This window comes from Nelumbo lutea, chromosome 3, assembly GCF_056320005.1.
Source record: "Nelumbo lutea isolate HS-2025 chromosome 3, American lotus-T2T, whole genome shotgun sequence".
In the NCBI taxonomy this organism is placed as follows: Eukaryota; Viridiplantae; Streptophyta; class Magnoliopsida; order Proteales; family Nelumbonaceae; genus Nelumbo; species Nelumbo lutea.
Window position 1 is genome coordinate 103,036,225 of NC_142686.1, and position 8,737 is coordinate 103,044,961.

Below are 8,737 nucleotides of genomic sequence, written 5' to 3' on the forward strand. Positions count from 1 at the left end.
TATTAGGAAAAGAGAAAAAGACAACTCTCTTTTTTCGTTCATAAATGTAAAACAAGCCAATGACAAAAAATGTCATTTTGCATTCCCATTTAATGGTTAGAAAAAAAGAAAATCACAAAAGTCCCTCCTTTTTTCAGTAATAAGAAAACATGCCATGGCATCCTACGGTTTTTTTTTTGGTAATATAGAAAACACTACAAATAGGTCTGATTACTACATCAAACACCAAAAAGCTATACCAGATATATCCTCCCATAAGACCGATAGGAGCTCCACTAGAGGATGGATTTAGTTTCTATATCTAGACCTTTGCATCATAGCTATATTAGCCATTCTATCAGCACATCTGTTAGCTTTCCTACAGCAATGAACCAATAAAAAAACTTGTATATTTTCTAGCTGTTCCAAAGTATTTAAAAAGAGAGCCTCCATCTTCCAGTTTGGACATTTCCGATTCGACAATAAGCCTTTGAATTCCTCTACTCCTTGCCTGCAACAAGCCTTCATGAATGGCCCATAACTTAGCCACCTCATTTGTTGTTTCTCTGACTGTAATTGTAAAACCACCTTCCCATTGTCCCAAGTGATCTCTAAATAGTCCTGCTGTAGTTGCCAGCCCTGGATTACGTTTAACAACACCATCAGTATTAAGCTTAATCCATCCATTAGGAGGAGGTTCCTAATGAATGCTTATCCATACCCTGCCATCATTGCTTGAAACTAAGTTAGCAATGAAATACAATTGGAGACTGTAATTTATCTATTTTTGAATAGATGCATTATTGATAGGTTTTCCCCAAAACATGTACTCATTTCTTGTCTTCCACATTGTCTATATCATATAGCACAATCTAGATTTTTCAAAAGTATTTAACATGACTAATATCTGCATTAGCTATTCATTAAAATTTAGTGGAGGAAGTATAATAAAAAGGAATTCCAAACTTCCTGAGCCATGGTACAGGTAGAAACTAGAAAATATATGATCTATATCCTCGACTTTAGCTCCACAAATTTTACAGCTCAGATCTTGAATTATATTCTTGTAAGTTTAACTTGAAGTAGGGAGTCTACCCAAAAGCAGCTGCCAAACAAAATATTTCACCTTATAGACACATGGTAACTATCATATTTTAACAGGAAAATTTTGAAAATTACCATATTGTTCCTTGAAGAGATGTTAGTAGACTAATTTTAACGTTACTTGACCATATTTGCTATTTCCCCAATACCACTCATCTTCTAAATCCAAGTTAGAAGGGAAAGGAATTGCTCTTATTCTTCTAGTAACATTTTCAGGCAAAGGGGACTCTACTTCTTGAAGATTCTAATCATTATTTCTTATACAATCAACAAACATGATTGGATTATTTTGTGTTATTGGTCCTTCCAATCAGAATTGGTTTAATGGGATGTCCATAGCCCAACAATCATCCCAGAGTTTTGTTTGTAGGCTTGTCCATATTCTACTTCACTTCTGATCCCCCTTTTCAACCATCCAATGCCTTTAATTAAGCTTTTCCATCCTCGGGAGTCGTTATCAGTAGTTTTCATATCCCCAAAACTTCTGTCTCTCCCATATTTTGATATCACAACTTTTGCCCATAATAAGTCTTGATTGTATAGTAACCTCCATTCTCCAAGCATTTTTTATGAGAAAAGCTTTATTAACTAGAGGAGTTTCTTTTAATCCCAATCCCCTTAAATCTTTTGGTCGTATCAAAATTTTCCATCTTACTTGATGTTGCTTTTAATTTTGCTGAGTTGAATCCCAAAGGAAATTTTGTTTACATTGATCAATTTGGTTTGCCATTTGTATTGAAATTTTAAAACTATGCATCATGTGGTTAGGGATATTCTCAATCATACTTTTAATTAGAGTATGTTGACATGCTAAAGAGAGAGAATCACTCTTCCACGAAGTTAATTTAGATCTTACTTTATCCACCATTGAATGAAACATAGTCCTAGTAGCATGACCTAAAATTAAAGGCATGACTCAAAAGTACATTTGTTCTCAACAACCAATATTGGGCCAAATGAACCATTGTGAAAAGATTTTCAACTTGCTAATGGACAAGTGATTCATTTTTGGACAAATTTTTTAAACTACCCTTACTATTTAGTTAATTGACTAACTCTACCATTACTCTTTATATATTATCTTAGACTATTCCTAAGTTTTCTGACAATTATTCTGTTAATGTTTTGTCAAAATCCGTACACATAACACCATGTGGCATAAATTTTATTAAAATCCAATATTACCCTTCATCCCTCTTATGTAAGCTGACTAAGAATCACCGCCCATGAGCGAAACTGTTGCTGCCACTGTTACGGTCTCTATTGATTCTTCGCTAGTGATTCTTTGATCGCTCACAAAGACAAGAACAGAAATTGGCGGCATCTACATCGAATCTGACTTCTCCTTTTCTCTCTCCTCTCCTCTTTTTCTTATTCTTCCTTCTCTCCCTTCTTCTTTCTTTGGGTTTAACACGATCAAAGGGTAAGTGTTTTCCTCCTCTCGCTCGTTCCTTTTCAATCGGCATCTGACCACCTCCTCTCCCCTTCTCTGTTTTCTCTCTTTTTTTCTTCTTTGTTTAACCTCGTACACATACAAATTTGCCGCTGCAACTCCAACAACGGCAATGTTTTCATCTCTTTCTCACATTCTACCCCATTTGTCCCACTCCCTGTCATCGTTTCTCTCCTCGTCACCTTCCTGTCATTCATTTCTCTCTCCTCTCTCTGATTCCCCCTCACCACTCCATGATGCCCCCTGTTTTAGTTTTCTTCTCCCACTGGCACACCAGCCACTACAATTTACAGTGGTGTGTCAAAAGGGTTAATCTCTTATTTTACGGAGCATCAATGACCGCCCCTATTTCAAATTTCTTCTCCCATCGGCGCACCATCCACTGCAATTTACGGTGGTGTATCAAATGGAACTACTATGGAAGTTCGCCTATTTGTTCGAACCCACCTCCGTGACTCTCATTTTGACTGTTGTAGTTGTAACTTTCGGATCAGTATTTTGAGCTCTAAATTACGAGAAAGACGTGGAACAGAACCGTGATTTGTCGAAGGCGTCCATCATATTAGATAGGTCCCAAGAGCTCATGATCCTATATTGAGCTCTTGCAGCTTGCTTTTGATGTTCTACCTGTTCTCATCAGTCTAACAGCTCCTCACTGCGTTCACGGCCGTGGATCCATATGTCACTTATGTTAGGTAACTATTCGTCTTAGTGTATCCACATATTTCTTGATGTTGTTTGAAGTCGTTTAATTGAAGCCAAGGGATCTTGGTTTTGGTGTGTGCTATCTGTACCAAGGCGACGAGGAGATTTTAGCAGTAAAGAGATCCTCAAGGTTTGAAGGGGTCAAGGTCTTGGAACGAACAGATCTGTTAATAGTGGAGAAGCAGGACAAATCATTGAGGACCAGAACTCTTTCAGTTTTTCTCTTAAGGGAAGAAAAGGACAATTCATCCTTTCCGTTATGATTTAACGAAGATGGCTATTGTCAAAAACAATAAGGGTGGTTTAAGACAATAGTTAAACAGTAAAGTAGAGTTAGTCGATTAGCATTGGGGTAGTTTAAGAAATTTACCCTTTATTCTTTATCATGATTTCTTTTTTTTTTAACCTATTTTCATTAACGTAGTTCTTGGTCATTAACGTAGCAAATGGTTTCCTCTTCTTTATTCCCATCAGATGGTGGGTTAATTCTTCATTTCCATTACCTTAAAACTTGTATTATCAAATGGTAAAGTATTTACAAGAGTAAATGATATTTTTTATAGTACTTCATTGTAAGGTTTTCAATGGTTAAGGAACTGAAGTTGGATTTATCATCTAGAAATTTATTGTTGCAAAGGTAATGAGAATTCTAATTAAATTCTGATCAAGGTAACTGATAAAAATTATTGTTGTTTATTATTGTATTTATTTATTTCCAAACTGTACTCCAGGTGGAGGGAGTCACCTAAAAATTTTATTATGAATTATAAAAAAAAAAAAAGAAAAAGATGAACTCTCCTAGACATTCTCAACTTCACCTCAAGAAAAAGAAAACCAATACAACACATTACATAAGTGTCTAGGGATAGGCAAATTTAAGTAGACATCCCGAATTAGAGACTTAGTTTTAACTTGGCAACTAGAAGAAAACTATAAAAATAGCATTAGAGCCTAAATCAATATCTTGATTATCCAATACGCCTACTAGTCTATTAGTTGGGTAATGGCCACACTCATTTACGCTATCAACGAAAGATTTGCAATTGATAGTGGATAGCTCAAGGAAAAATATCATGTCCACCAAAATTCTATTGTCACATTCAACTAACAAATGAGTCCAATTAGATTTAAGGCAAAGATTTAAGATTTTAAACTATCACGGAGAGCACAAGCTTCAACTTCCATAGAAGTATAAGACATAAAGCCAACAAGAAATTTTATCTTCCATGTCTCTTATCACACCCCATCCTCCCCCAAGCTTGGATTTCCTTTGGAAGCACTGAGATCAAATCAGCCCCACACAAGCCTGTCCCCCACAATGTCTCACAATACATTCTTGTCATGTATTGGGAACATCTCCTGATGATAGTATCAGAAATGATGATGTCATCATTTGAAGATGTTCCCAACACACGGCAAAGATGTGATGTGGGATGTTGTGGGAGGGCAGTCTTGTGGGGGCTGATTTGAATTCGGAAGCACTATTTGTATTCAATTTAACCATACCATTGGGGTGGGAGGGGGGGGGGGGGAAGGTCATTCTTGAGGATCTACTTTTAATAGTCTTAATGATTTGAAGATCAATGGTGGAGGAGCTAAATTATTTCAAAGAATCAATTTTTAATACGAATAATAATCTAGCTAGTTGCTAAATACTTTTCCTTCATAGTAGTGATCACTTTTCAACCCAAACTTTCTATAGAAGACTAAAGGCAAAATTATAAGAATTTGATTTTGTTGAGAATTTCTGGTGCAAAAGATGCACCAATCCCTAACTCTACTCCTCACATGCTGTGATCTATGAATGGAGATATCAAAAACAACAACAAAATACTCCCAACATTTCGAAGCCAACACTCTTGTGGAAAATAAGTGATCAAAAACTGTATTAATCTTTATTAATTATTGTAAACTATTAATACCTTGATTTATTCTTATGTTTGGTTTTTTTTTTTTTGGCAAGTATAATCTATTCAAAACGTTTAGAAGAGGATTGTGTGAAGAGTTGGAGCATTTGACACTCAAGAGGGCAATGCGTCTTTATCACCTTCATCGATCTGTAACGTTTGAATAGTTTGAAGAGAAATCAAATATTAATGTATTATATATAGAAGAGTGGTAAAAAAAGGTTCATATGAACCTAAGGAGATTTACAATCAAATTTAGCAACAAAGCGGAGATTTAGGGCATGGTTTTCAAAACTGGACCGGACCGGATGGTCGGATCGGAAAAAACAAGAACCGGTCAACTGATCAGTTTCGTTTTCCCCCAAACCCGCTTTTCCCCCCAAAACCGTTGATTTTGGTCAGCAAACTGCTGAACCGGCTAGTTAACTGTTCGAACCGTTTAAACCGTTTGAACAACTTTAACCGTTTTTCAACTTTTTTAATTTTTTTAATTTTTTAATTTTTTTGTCAGAACGGGCCAGCCATTTGGGTCAAACGGCCGGACCATTTGAACTGGTAACCTTACCCCTAACCGTTTAGGTTTTAAAGACCATGATTTAGGGGATGTTTGAAAGCTGGCCGTTTTTTTGAAAAATAGTGCCACTTTGGATTCACATAGGCGGTTTCACAAACGCCCACATAGATGATTGTTTAGTTCAAGCGTTTTTTGAAAAAGCGCTGAAAAATGGGTAGCCTCGTAAATCGGGACCCAACCGTTGCATGAAACGTCAAATTTGGCGTTTCATGCTTCGGTGAACCATTGCCCCCAACGGTTGACTGATTGGTGATCATGTGTATCCTATGTGGCACTTACCTGTCAGTATATACATGAAAAATGGTGATGAAAATCACCTTACCAAACAGCATAGTGTTGCTCACTGCCTATGTGGCAGAAACACTCCCAAACATATCAAGGCGTTTTTTTGTAAAAAATGGGTCTAGCAAGCATAGGCATTTTTTTTTGAAAATCAGTCCAAAAAAATGCCCATGCTTCCAAGCACCATCTTAGTTGATTCATTCTCTTGTCTTAAATGCCAATGTACATACTTGGTTGTTTGAATGAAACAATTTCGGAAGATTGATCTATGAATGGGAATGTCATTTGCATGGTTTTCAAAACCGGACCAGACCGGATGGTCAGACCAGAAAAGCCAGGAACCGGTCCGATGAACGGTTCTGTTTTCCCCAAAAACCGTTGATTTTGATCAGCGAACCGCTGAACCGAACAATTAACTGTTTGAACGGTTTTGACCGTTTTTAATTTTTTATTTTTTTGTCAGAACGGGCCAAGCATTCAGTTCGAACAGTCGAACCGTTCCAGTCACCGGATTGGTTTAAAAACCATGGTCATTTGTGCAGTAAACAAGAGAAATACTAGAGGTGCCTATAAATTCTGAGCCGAAGAAATTTAATTCACAACAACGAGATGGAAGAAGAAAGAGTTCATATTCACAGTTTCCTACTAATAGCATTATACACAGTTAAGGTAACTGTTATGTACTCTTTATAGACGGGTTTTAGTTAGAATGATATCATGTGGTTTCATTTTTTATTTATATATTTGTAATTTATTTCTTCTATAATTCTTTTGTGATGTATTGTTTAGGAAGGCATCTTAGACTAGATTACCTTAAACTTCATTCAAAAACATTGATGGGTTGCGTTTGAAATAGATAATAGTGTAAATAGAAAGCTGGACCCATATTGTAAAAATCAAAAGCTTATAAATTTAAAAAACCACTGCATTCCATTATTTCGATCATTTGGAAAAAGGGCTTTCCTTATTATAAATAAGAAAAATCTCATAACGCACCATAAGAAATTACAATAATAGACTTCAAATCCAATAAATTTTAGATTTATGATAATCCATTATCCATTTTATATGCATATAACAAAGCATAATCTCACCCCCTATCAAAATCCTCAAGATAATTGATCCCTATCTCCCATATCCCCAAATAAGAAAAAAAAATAATAATCACAAACTCAACAATTTCACTTTCACTTCTATGTTTTAAAATTTCACTTGGGTGGGTTTGTTTCTGATGAAATGATAGTGCAAGATATCCATGGCTAGCTTCTTCAAAGAATGCAATCTAGCCCAAGTATAAAGATAAGTAATTAACATATGATATGAGATATTTAATTAATATAAAATATGTAACTAATTAAATTCAAATCCAATAAAGCTCACTTTGGAAAGAGTATAAATATAAATATGTAGAGTGAAAAACCTTGTATTCTGTATATATTTGTATCACACATATTTGTATTTGTACTCTTTCCAAATTGAGCCTAAGGTAGCGTTTGGTTGCAATTCAATTTTATTTGCACTAATACAATTGCATGGAAGTGCAAATGAAAAAAAATATGCAAATTCTCGTTTAATTTTGTTCTGTGTTTTACTTTATTCTGTTTTATGTCTTCATTTATTTCATTTGCACTCATTTGCACTGCAATCAAACAAAATAAACTAAAATTTGAAACAAAAATAGGTCAGAATTTACACTCAAATCATTTGCACTGCCATAGTTTTGCATCAATGCAAACACAACCTAATTTACAAATTGACAAAAAAAACATGAATACAACTGAAGAAAAAATATTTTATTTTCCAACTATTTGGGGTTGCCCAGATAGATCTTCCTAGGTAAAGAAAGATCAAAATTGTAGATGAGAAAAGGAAAAATACATCTTCACCAATAGCACGAGGAACATATTGTAATAAGTGTAAAAATGACAACACCAAATATCAATACAAGTAAGAGCCATAACATAGCAAAATTTGAATTTTAAACAATGTCACCAATATCCATTAATTTACAGTTTTCAAATATGCATCATATAAATATATGCTCAAAATGATCATTTTAGATGACACTCGAAAGACTACAATTACATTATCTGAGGCAATTAAAGAAATAATTGGTTGCCCAGTTGTTGATCTTGTCAAGCTTAGGTTAAAATTGCAAATAAGGCATACAATAATTACATTATTAAAAAAAATTGTATATTAACAAGACTTAAATAATTTTTCAAGACCAAATGGAAATTATTTCATAAAAAATACAATATATAGTTAGAAGAAAAAAATCTCTGTCTTCATTATTTGGGTTGATAAGAGAAGCAACTTGACAGATAGCCTTGACAAAGCTGTAATGACTAATATATTCAAACCTGACAATTCATCAAACATCTTGAATTGAATATAGGATATGGATTTGAAGAAGAGAGCAAAACCAAGAAGATTAAAAAATGAATAAGATTATTACTAGATGATGACCTTAGTAGTCTATTTTCATACGCTCAAACTTTTTTTTTTTTGAATGTTTACATTTCTAAACTTTAAAAGTTTTACAAATTCCAATAATTGAATACAATCTATGTATGCTAAATCAAGTCATCCTTTTTTTTTTTTTTGTAATGATATTCTCTAAGAAGATATTGCTCATGTGTGTAACCACGTGCAATACACACAATGAATGAAGTAATACCTTGAAACCATAAACTAAATTCGAATTTAAATTAATTGCTTTTAAATGTTCAA